Raw genomic sequence first — 12,356 nt, 5'->3', positions numbered from 1 at the left:
ACTGATTTGTAGCATAAAATGTTTCACGGTGGGCGAGCTGGCTTCGGGAGCTGAGGATGAGTTGTGCTGGAAACCTTAGTGTATTTTGGGAGATTCAAACATGGATTGAGTACCCTGAATGAGCTGAAGCTGTCTGTTTCCCTGGCAGGAAGCCCACTAGTAACAGGAGTCTGAGCGTCAGTGTAGGACACTTACCAGGAGTTAAAGTCCTGAAACAATGTTCTCTCCGGCTGATAGCTTGTCATTGAGGGCAACACGGTCTTAATATCCTGTGCTGTGGAGGACTCTGGAAGTCGAGTGCTCTGTTGAATGCTGGGTGCTGTAATGAGGCTCAATGGTTTGTCTATTCATTGCAACAATAGAAATCACCAGTATGTGGCCCCACGCATTAAAAATGGGGTTTGATGCTCATTGATAATGAAGAAAAATATTTGTCCCAACTTGTTCATTGCTTAAAAATTTGTCTGCTGCTGAGTCACGCAATTAAAAGCTCTGGTAATCCACTTCTAGGTTCAGCTTAATCCTTGGCAGGTAAAAAAAACAAACAAACAGGTATTTATTAATCATTCGTTAATGGCAGTGTGTACTATCAGAGAAGTAGGGCATTTTGCACATGCATCAAATTTAATAATCGCTTAACTTGTAGTGTGTGGTAGTAGGTTACCGATGCAGAATCTCTACCAGTTTTGAGAAATGGCTGATTTTGGAATGTCGAATGTTTTGCCAACCTTGTGCTGTGCGCACGATGTTACGCTTATTGTTCAAATTCTTTTCTGAATTCATGCCAAAAGACATGTGGCAGGTTAAAGGATTGTATCTCCAGTTGACCGGCGATGGTTAAATGTATCACGTCCTTAAGATGGCCGAACGGATTGGCACCTTGATGGTATTGTTGTTACTATCTCAGGGGTTCAGTGTAGTGTTTAAATTGCTGCCGAACTTAACATGCGTTTGATTTTTCTATTCATACATTGGTCTATTGCTCGTCTTAAAGATGAACAATGAGAAGTCTGTAGTGATGGGTGTATTGTATGTAAAAAAATAAATGAGACTTATAGGCAAAGTTAAAACCCCAACAGTTTAACGCTACAAACTACGTAACCTAGTACACTCTTCCAGATTTTTCTACTACATTTTATGCTTATTAAAACTTTAACAACAACAAAAAAAATATTATGTTGGCGAAAAAGTGATATGTATTATATTGCCTTCTGCTTGAGCCGTGCTGTCAGAACTGGCTCAGGTTTAGTTCCAGCTGTTTTAATGGGGACTTGATTTGCTGTTGCTCCAGGTGTCAATCACATGCTGGTTGGGAGCCATCTTAACACCATCAGGCCATGGGTGTGGGGGACCTGGGGTGGGCTACAGTGATCCAGAGCAATGGTCTCAACTCTCCTAATAAGGTGAGTGCTTTCATTGTGGAAGAGGAGGTACCCCCACTCGCTAGCCACCCACACATTGGAAACCTCGGATGACTTTCAACAACAAAGCCAAGATTAAAATACCAAAAAAAAAAAAAAAAAAAAAAGGTGAAGACTGATCTTCTTTATAAAATATTCTATTCAAAGATTATTAATAAGTCTGTACATTTTAAAAGAGACATGTGTTCTGAGGGGAATCTGAGAGGTGCTGGTCACAGTTTGTGGGAAAAAAAAAACGAAGAAGAATTTATGAAATATTTTGTGGAGCAGTAAGGAAAAGGAGCTAATTTGGATCTCATGGTTTCATTACACGCTGTCTCCTTAATGACTTCCAATGTTCTGTTTCTGGGCCTCTGCTTTGAATTTGTCTTCAAAGATAACCGGAGCGCTATTTGGTTATTCTCGTGTTCATCAATACAAATGTAGACTGAAGAAAGCAAATACGCACAATGTGTCTTATCACTACCATTACAATAACAACTGTATTTCCCTTAATGCACAGACACACACACACACACACACACACACACACACACAAAATAAAAAAAATCTGTTCTAAGATATAATGACCAGCTTTGTTATTCTAGCATACAGAGAAAATTGACGTGTCTTTTATTGTATTTTATTGCTTTTACACTAAGCAGAAGAAATGATGAAATCCCAGTTTGGTCATTACTTGGCGTACCCTTGATGTCAGGGTGAAAAAGTGAGACCCATTTTAATATTTGATTGTTTTTTTCCCCCTCGTTCCAATTTTTTCCAATTTATCATTTGATCTTAGCGTTGTGACATTTTTTGTGATTTTGGTTTCTGTATTACTGGACTCTTCTTCCCTTTTGATCTCTTGGATTTGGCCCACTAAAAAAGAACTTAACTGGCCCCCTTTTGCCTCCTAATTTAAAGATGATAAAAGCAGATCCCCTTTCCAAAATAATAAGTATAATCATTACCAATGGGATACTATGAATGTCTGTTCTTCTTTTTTGTTATGCTTTATAATTCAGATGTCCAAAGTGTTGTTTTTGTTAATATATAAATTGTTGATTGTAAATTGTTGGTTCCCAGCCATGTTCCTGGACATAAACCACCCGGTCGGTTTTCAATCCAGCCCTAACGAAGCTAATAATCTCCTTGAGCTGCTAATCAATAGAACCGATCAGGGTGGGTCCGGGAAGCCCTGTTGTAAATGTTTGCCATTTCAAAAATTACCGGTGACACGAATTGAGTTATTGTAAATTATTTAATGTGTCGAATCAGTGTGCTAGTCCAGGAATATGTGTATACTCCAGGGGTATCTCGAAAGATGTGAGGTAACAGGTGATTTTGTGTTCAGTTCAAGGTGGGGGGGGGGGTGCAGTCAGGAGAACAATTTGTGCTGTATTTTGCATAGTAGCACCGTATTAAATACTTGGTCCGCACGGGTCATCGGACGCTATGGAAGCAGGCGGACAGTGCTATTGAGCAGCCTTTAAAAGGCACACGAGGCTTGTTAAAATGTTTGAAAAGCGCTCCCTATTAAACGGCACACAAAGTGCCAGGTTGTCATCCGCACCACCGCTGCTCTGTAATGACCTGCGGGCTGAACGCAAGCCGCCATTTTGATGGAATAGGTCGCGGTTTTTCCCCTCCAATGTTGTTATATTCGCATTAAAATACCCGTCGTCCACAGGAAAAGATCTGCTGTGGCAGTGGATAGATGATGGGAAATAACAATATTTTAACTGTGACACTTCAATCGCTCAACATATTTTGGCGAAATGCGAGCAGGGCCCGTTATTGTTATCGGGCCTAATTGTTCTCTGCCAGTTAATGGTGTGATGAGGAAGATGGGGTATGGGGATAGGGGTATGCCGGGCCTGTTGCTGATCAAAAGTGTAGCAAAGCAGAACATTTGCTAAATTGTGAATCCCAGAGAAAGGAGTTGGGGGGGGTCACTGACCAACGATTGAACCGGTCATTTCTGTCTTTATTGGGAGGAGCCCATTGATGTATGACGTTGCCACAGCTCAAATATGACTAATATGCTCATTGTCAGCTACTCTCCGGGTAGGGTACCAGGGTCCATTTGGGCGGCCTGTAGCATAGTGGTTATGGTAAATGATTGGGACCCGCAAGGTCAGTGGTTCGATTCCCGGTGTAGCTGCCATTAGACCATAAGCACAGCCGTTGGGCCATTGAGCAAGACCCTTAACCCCACTTTGCTCCAGGGGGGGATTTGTATCCTGCTTAGTCTAATCAACTGTAAGTTGCTCTGGATAAAAGTGTGAGCTAAATAACATGGAATATAATGTAATGTTTTAAGTGTTTAAACCTTCTGAGGAAGGTTTTTATTTCAATTCCTGTTGTTAACATTTGATTTTGTCTTGTCTGAATAATGTGGTCGTATGTTAAATGGTGATTACTATGAAAGCAAAAGATTGTGCAATGACAATGAAGGCTTTAAATCTTAGTCCTCCAATCAGGTATTGAATTTAGCAGACCTTTCTATATGAATTTAAATATTTCAAATATATCAAATATGATGGTAAAATGTGCTTTTTTTTCCTTCTTTTTTTTGGTTAGAACATAGAACTGTCAAGGTAAGTAAATTGCTCCAAGTTGTGCAATAAATGACATTATTAATAGATACAAATGCCTGTATTCTAAAAAGGTTTGGGCAGTGGAGAGCGTTTTGGATATACTGTAAGCTGCAGTGCAGTTTTCCCACATTGGGTGAATGATACTATGAAGATGCGTAAGCATTAATTCCTCTTTAGCTCAGCATGAAATCAGCCGCACTGCTTCTGCAAAGGGAAAATGAAGCACAGATGCCTTTCTTGGGAGCGTGATCTGCGTCTTTAGAATTGATTTTTTTTTGTGTGTGTGGAGAAAGCCCAGAGCCAAAACGCAACTTATAACCACCCCGTGTGTCACCGTGTTTCGTCAGAAAGCCCCAGACCCTCAATCAAGCCAAACTGGCTCTTATATTTCAGTTTGTGTTTTTTTCTTTCTTTTTTTCTTTTTTCTTCTTCTCTTCTTCTTCAACAACCACAGTTATGTGTGTGTGTGTGTGTGTGGACATTTAAGTGCAGTAAGTTTCTTCGCAGTTAGGCTCTCTTTTTTTTTTTTTCTTCCTCATCTTTTTTTATTTATTTATTAATTTTTTTTTACACCCTGGTGAATTTCTCACTCCAGGCAATGTGTGCATTCTGTTGCGCGTGCTCTCCGGAGCAGTGTAAATAGATTTCACACTCAATTGGTCCCTCGGTGTCACAGTGGAAAGATACTTGGACAGAAAGAAGTGGTGGGGGGGGGAGGGAGGGTTTTATGTTGGTAAAACTAAGGCATTAAAATACAAAGCCTTTACACAAAGGAATTGAGCGTGTTTAAGAATCCTTTTTGGAAGCAGGGACAGAGGCTTTCAGGCGAAGGCATACTCGCTTTGGGGCTCGGAGTATGTACATGCAAACGTCCACCAAAGCCTCATCGCAACCCTTCCAAAACGAGCCCTCTAACGAGCAGCTGCTTCAATAAGTCATGAGGGCGATGTGTTCAATATGGCGACTAAATAAATGTTTTGATAATCCCTTTGTCTCTAAATGTTTGGGTCTCGGAGTCCTTTTCCAGAAGGGGATTTCTTCAGTGGTGCTACATCTTATTGATTGATGTTCACATTTGGACTGCTGCAATTCAGGGCCTCCAATCTCTTAACTAGAAGCTCAAGTCAGAATCTTATTTTCGAACACATACTCTGAGACTAATTTGCCCAGCACAATGTGTATGACTTAACACATTAAAACGGTTATGCCCATGGATGTTTTTCGAGACAAGTGTCTCGTGATTGCATGATCTAGCCTTTTGCCTGACTATTACCTTACATTTCATGCATTTAGCTGGCTTTCTTTGTCGCTGTAGCTGGCTAAGTGTTTTCAAAGCTGGTAAACATAAGCAGTGGATGTGCAGAAAGCGATAGTGGGTCATTACCAGTACTAGCCTCACAATGTAAAATGACATGGTGTGAGGTTAGTACTGGTGAGGATTGTGCGGAAAGCAGGGATGGATGTATTTCCACAAACGGGACGGGTGGGGATAGGGCCACTGTACCCAATACAATATTCGATGGGGGGGAATCTACTTCCTACTCCGGTTTCCTCCCACAGTCCAAAGACATGCACGTTAGGCTGATTGGAGAGTCTAAATTGCCCGTAGGTATGAGTGTGTGAGTGAATGGTGTGTGTGCCCTGAGATAGACTGGCGACCTGTCCAGGGTGTATTCCTGCCTTTCGCCCAATGTATGCTGGGATAGGCTCCAGCCCCCCTGCGACCCTGATCAGGATAAGCGGGTTCAGATAATGGATGGATGGATGGATGGAATCTACTTCCTTGCCCTCCATACAGTGGGGCAGAGTCTGCCCACAGAGCACACTGATCTGAGATCAGGGTGTGTGAGCAGGGCTTTGGTTAACCCGGATCAAATTCCACACTTCACGAGGCAGGGCAATATGAGTCATTAATGACAGCATTCGTCCAGCAGCCCAAAAAGAAACTGCCTTTGTCCTGAACTTCGGCCAACTGGATGCTAAAATGTTGAAATGCTCTGCGAACTGTTGGAACTTTTCAGGTGCGCAAGTGCGGGTTAGGTGAATACCGCTGATTGCTGTCATTTGGCGGCTGTTTGTTTTAGTAAATGTGCCATGGTCCAACAGTGCCCTCTTTAAAAGCTTGCAATGCTAAATAGGGTGAACGTGAACGTGTGTGATTTCTTGCCAATGTGATACCAGTTTATCGTAACCTCTTTCACAGGAGTGACAACCTTTCTGCCACTCCTGGGGCACTCGCAGTCCTGTGAACGTCCTTGGCCGCAAATGCGATTTTTTTCCCTCCTTTATGTGATCTGCTGTCATCCCACTGGCTTCCCCTTAGCATCTAAGCCGTTTTTTCCATGCTTTGGGATCTCGCAAAAATGGCAAAACGGCAAAACATTTTCCAACAGCTGCAGATTTTTCTTCCCTTGTTATCTTAATGTCATCCACTGTTTAACATTCGCCTCTCAACTGGATACTCCAAGCAGGTCCCCCCCCCCCCCCCCCCCCAATCCTAATTCTTCCCTCCCTCTCTCTTTCTGCCAGCACTCCTTCTATAACTGGGCTCTGGATGTTCGTTTAATAAACTGCGGCGGTACTAAAGCACCGATATTTCTTTTCTGGGGACACGTAAAAAAAAGAAAAGAAAAAAACCCCCCCATCTTGTTATATTTAAGCCGTTCGTGCCAGGCGCACGCCGTATGAAGCCATCAAGTGCTTCAAGACGGCAGGCAAACGCGAAGCTGTGAAACCCGCGATAAGCCGCGCGCCTCAACGCCCGACATCTGTCTGATGAGTCGAAAAAACGGAGAGGCACGTCTGAGCACAGCCGGGCCCGGCTTGCGGCGGCCTGTCGTCGCTCCGCGGAACTTCCAAGAGCCGCTCTGCCCCCTGTGGACAGCCGCACGGCGCGGGCAGACGGCCCTTCTTTCACCGAGAAGCGCTCTAAATCCCCCCCCCCTGCGCGCCCCCCTGTTAGAGGGACTGGAGGCCCCCCCCCCCCCGTTAGGGGGACTGGAGGCCCCCCCCCCCCGTTAGAGGACTCGAGGCCCCCCCCCCCCCCCCCCCCGTTAGAGGGACTCGGCCCCCCCGTTAGAGGGACTCGGGCCTGGACGGTGAGTGGCAGCAACGCTCGGGTGCTCCGTGTTTCGGTGTTTTTCGGACCGCCGGGCGGCGCTGTCTCAGTGTGGCGGCGGCGGCTAACCGTGCGTGCTCAGGCCTCAGAATGATTCTGAAGTAGCCATTAATGATTATGATTACAATCTTTATAGAGAATGGATAGAACAGGAAAGAGAGGTGGCATTGTCATGGGGGGGGGGTGTTATATATTTACATTAATGTCAGCTGTGAAGTAGCCTAGGTAGGCAGGTGAGATGTTCCTTGGATTGTGATTGGATTGTAGCTCCCTATATACTGCAAGATGACTTCCGCGCGCGACACTGGGTTGCCCGGACAACGCGGCGTTGGGACAGCCCGCTCTCCACGGCAACGGGAAAGCCAGGCCCGTGTGTCGTCGGCGGGCGTCTGCAGCAGCGCGGACCGGCTGCGCGTCGGCGGCCCGGGCGAGCACTTCACCCCTGCTGCGACGCCAAAAGTAATTGGACGTTCGGCTGCTGAAATAGTTTCTTGGACTGTGTGTTCGGTTTCATCCCGAGTTCATGCGTAAAAAAGCGAGTGGAACGGGTGAGACATCGCCTGAGTCCGAGGTGGGATTTGAACCCCGCCTCTCACTCGTCCAAATATCCGCGTTACCGGTCGGCTAAAGGCGAACTCGCCTCTAGCCGAGGGCAACAACGTCCTTTTGAATTGAGGGTTACGTCATCAGGGAGTGTTGTCGTGGTAACCTGCACTTCACCATGCTTACTAGCGAACTAGCTGAGCTAACCACGCTACACTAGCATATAGTCTAGAGTTACTTCTTGAGTGCCATCTGCATTTGGAGGCTGTTGTTGTTGTGCCAAGAAGTGTCAATGCACTAAGGCAGGGCATCATTAGCCTGAAAAATCTGAATAAATCAATCAGTCATAAGTCAAAAAATTAGGTGTGTCAAAATCAACTGTTCGGTACATTATTTGGAAGAAATGGCAAGTGACTTGGTAGACACACGGAAGATGATGAGAGAATAATTCTTGAATTGTGAAGAAAATCCCTTTGTACCCGTTCAACAGATTAAGAACACTCTCCAGGATGTAGGCAGATGTGTGAAAGACGACCGTCAAGAGAAGACTACACCAGCATAGCCTCCGAGGGTTTGCCACAAGATTCAGACCCCTAGCAAGCCTCAATAACAGAATGGGACAAAGTTGACAGATGAAGCAACATGAACATGTACCCGGGTGATGGAAAGGAGCCACGTTTGGAGGCTACAAGAACTATCTAAGAACCGAAGAACCACCCGCGCCTGTGAAACATGGTGGTTGGGGTGTTGTAGTTTGGGTATGTATGGCTGCCACATGTGCTGGCGCACTTGTGTTAGTTGATGATGTCACTGCTGATGGCAGTAGCAGGATGAATTGCCAAAGTATACAGAAACGTCTTGTCTGCTCAGATCCAAGAAAATGCATCAATGCCGATTGTACAATGCGTGCAACATGCTACTAGGAACAATGATCCAAAACATACGCCAAAGCAACTGATGAGTTTTTCTCCCCATGATTCTGACCAGGAATGCAGCAATACACGGGTTAGATAGTGGACGGATGGATTGGATGGACAGTTTGGCAGAATGACTGTACCACCTCTACGTTACTCTAATGGGACTATGAGGAGAAAGCTTACTCTGTGAAGGTGTTCAAAAACTAGCAGTCTCTATTGCCGCTTGTAAAAACACTCTGTTTCTGATTGGTGTACAGTACAGTACTATCTGATAAAGATGTGTGCCAGCAACGCCCCCCCCCCCCCCCCCCCCCCCCTCCCCTGTGACTCCAGCCCAGGTACAAAAGCTGGCTCGCAAGAAGTAACTCTATTCAAGTCAATACACATACATAGTTCTGATGCATAATTTACACCACTTCTGTAGTATTAGTGCCAACATGGGGAATAGGTTTACGACTTTGCATGGTTTCTAATGTTCTTCAAAGCACTTAGCTGAGCACTGTATTTCACAGAGAAATCGATGAGGCTTTGGAATGTAAATATGTAATTTTTGTAAATAATAGGTAAATACAAAAGGTGTTTGTGAATAATATAATTTTCCATTGCTGAAATGTTATATTCATGGGGTTTGCCTGGCTGGGTCAGTCTTTTCCTACTCGAAAGTAAATGGAGTAAAAACCTTTTAATTCTATTGAAATATTGACACAGGGAATATTATTTTAGGTAACTGTGTAGTTTCAGGGATGGTTTTCTTTGTGTGTCTTACTTTTCCACTTGATTGATTTACAGGCTGTGTCTTTTTAGGGTTCCCAGCATGTATTGCTGGAACCATACTGTTTTTGCTGGAGTTATTTTTTTCTCTCTCCAATAAAACCGCGAGTCCTAGAGAAAACACATTCAGCAGGTCTGCTACTATGCCCAGGGAAGATATCACATAAATGTAGATCATTTGAGCATTTTGATTTCACAGGTGACCCCTGATGTTCTAGTTTTGACTGAAACCTGGCTTTAAAAAAAGCATGAATGATTCTGAAGTAGCCATTTATGATTATAATCTTTATAGAGAATGGGTAGAACAGGAAGGAGAGGTGGCATTGTCATGGGGGGGGGGTTATATATTTACATTAATGTCAGCTGTGAAGTAGCCTAGGTAGGCAGATGAGATGTTCCTTGGATTGTGATTGGATCGTAGCTCCCAATATATTGCGAGATGACTTTGCTAGGTTCTGCGATCTGCTACGTGGCAATCGTCAATTCAAATGCCACTTTTTTTGGAACAGTGTGTGATTTTTAGCCAGATACTTCAAGTTAGTTTACCGTTTAACCATTAAAAGCTTAGCTTCGTAGCTACTACCAATGCCAGACATCACGCAGTTCGGACAACATGTTTACCATTTGCTGTGTCTTGTCTGTGTTGCATAATGTTTTCCCTGTCTATGTTTTTATTGTGTGCTTGGAACCCTATAATTCTGTTTATTGCTATGTCCTTAGTATTTATATTGACGTACTGCACTTACTGTATGTAGAACCAGATTTTCTAATATAAAAAATTTAGCTGTTTTCAGCCGCGTTCTCAGGCAAAAACATTTGTTCTCTTTACATTTGGCCTTTTGCTCCTGGAAAAGGGTTAATGGGGCAAAACAACTTCATTAAAAAAAGTCAACAGTTTTCAATTCCCATCATTAGCATTGCAACTCAAACAGCCCAGAATATTGGGCATTCCACACTAAAGCCTTACATCTGGCCTTCAAAGAGACAAAAGTTTTCTTTCATATTAGTTGTTTATTGTTCTGTGTGATTGATGCTGTTAATATCAGCTTTCAGAATGACAGATTATCATCGCTGGTTAATCAGCGCTATTAGGAGATAAATATCGGTAATTTAATCACTACAGTAATTTCTTTTAAAATAATACGATTTACAAATGTAAGTGATTTAGTAATTAGCTTACATCTCTCCAGATTACAGTCCCTCAGAGTTTGGTGCGTCTGGTTTCTGAAGATTACAGTACTTAATTACAGTCTCTGCCTCGTTTTTTTTCTTTTTTTTTGTGAATGAGATCCATTTGCCCGCGGCCAAAACTTAAAGTACTCTATAAATGACCCTCGGATCCCTGAAAGGCCTCTTATTCTCCCCGCCGATTTCCCAGCGAATTGGGGACATCGTGCGCAAGTGCCGTTCGCTGGGGAAACGAACGCCTTGCATTAAATCCAATTGAAAAATTATGTGCACTTGATAAAATAAAGGCCTGCTCTGAGCTGGCATATCTAAACGGCTATCAAGGGCCCCTTTGTTTCCCGACGAGCCCAGGCCCCGGGCACGCCTGCGTTTCAACATTCTAACGTTTTACTCCTTTATTTACAAAGTAATTTGTCGGTTAGTGTTAATTTTCTAAATGCGACATAAAAGGGGGGGTGCTGCAGAGAGGGAGAGGGGAGAACTGAAAATGGGGGGGGGGGGGGGGGGGCGGCGAAAACAGCAGAGAAATCGTCCAAATTGCTTCCATGTGTGCCCTCCCGTTTTTTTTCGGGAGTGGGGCCGTTCGCATAGCTGCGTCTGACCCGCTGCTGCGCCAAGCCAATTCTGTTTGAAAGGCCCTGTTCTTTAATGAAGGCCTAATTTTTATTGCCACTCCATTGACTTCAAAGCAGTTCGGGTTGCCAAACCTAATTTCGCTTGGAGGTATTTTCAGGTGCACTGCAAATAGTTCATAAATAATTTCCCCATTAGTCTACTTCTCCGGCTGCAGTGAATGTTTGGCCTGTTGTTGCTCTCAGAACCCCCACCCCCCCCCCCCCCCCACCCCCCCCAGCCCGGTTCTTCAGAAACTTAAGGAGTCAGGTGACACTTAGCAGCCGTGTGACTTCTCCAGAGACACGGGAGACGCGGAGGCGAGGCGCTGTTCGGCCTGCCTCTGTTCGCCTGCGCACAGAGGAGTCCACATTACGGGATTAGTTAACTAAAAATAAATCCAGTCCGAGAGGGGGGATAATACCCGATACCCTTATTGCAGCTGACGAACCTGCCACTCCAAATACCGTACCTGCCTGTTGTGTGGAAATTAACTGGTCCAAGCACTCGATATCGCTCTTTTCAGACGGGCAGTTTCGATTAGCTCACAGGCGCGATGATGAATTAATAGGCTCTTATAAAAACGCTAGCTGATTGAACACATATGGTTCAAAAGGTCTCCCCACCTGCTGACTCAAAAAAAGATTTATCGCCATGAAACATGAAATAAATCTGTAAGAACATTATGCTCAATAAATTATTACAATTAACAGTGATTGATAGCTTTCACTTTTGTGGTATCCGCATTTTGTACAGCAAATGCTATTGTTCGACAACTATTCAGTCCTAAAAGTGGATTTATACCAGTGCAGCTGAGGTAAAGTAGATGGTTTTTAAGCTGCCACATCATTGGTGAGTAATATATCCATGCCTTGTGTGTCCAGCGTTGGGCCAGCACTCCCCACCGATCCTGATATGCTGTGTATATTATTATTAACACCAACCATTATTTGTCATTTCTGTGTGGAGTGCTGCGTGCTCTACCCACTCGCATAGGCATGATTGTGTGTGTGTGTGTGTGTGTGTGTGTGTGTGTGTGAGTGAATGACATGCGGGCCCTGCTGTGGACTGGCAGCCTGTCCAGGATGTATTCCTGCCTCCTGCACATTTCCGTTTCTCCGCTCCGCGCAAGTGACACGTCCTGTCGCCCGTGGTTGCTATGTTACCTGTTGAATACGGCCTGTCTCTGAGGAGGGAGCAGGATACC

At 44.3% G+C, this 12,356-nt stretch overlaps 1 long non-coding RNA gene across 1 annotated transcript in view; it reads left to right on the top strand.

The window, feature by feature from the left end:
* The window catches only part of LOC133116183 (uncharacterized), a 94,744-nt gene that overhangs the window by 2,073 nt on the left and 80,315 nt on the right, over positions 1-12,356 (top strand). Inside the window, exon 2 of the long non-coding RNA XR_009705842.1 lies at positions 1,292-1,403. This is a non-coding gene — a long non-coding RNA (uncharacterized LOC133116183). The remainder of the gene's footprint in view (positions 1-1,291; positions 1,404-12,356) is intronic.

The sequence above is a fragment of the Conger conger genome, chromosome 17 (genome assembly GCF_963514075.1).
Source record: "Conger conger chromosome 17, fConCon1.1, whole genome shotgun sequence".
NCBI lineage: Eukaryota > Metazoa > Chordata > Actinopteri > Anguilliformes > Congridae > Conger > Conger conger.
The sequence above is the reverse complement of the archived record's forward strand: the minus strand, read 5'-3'. Positions and strand labels throughout refer to the sequence as shown.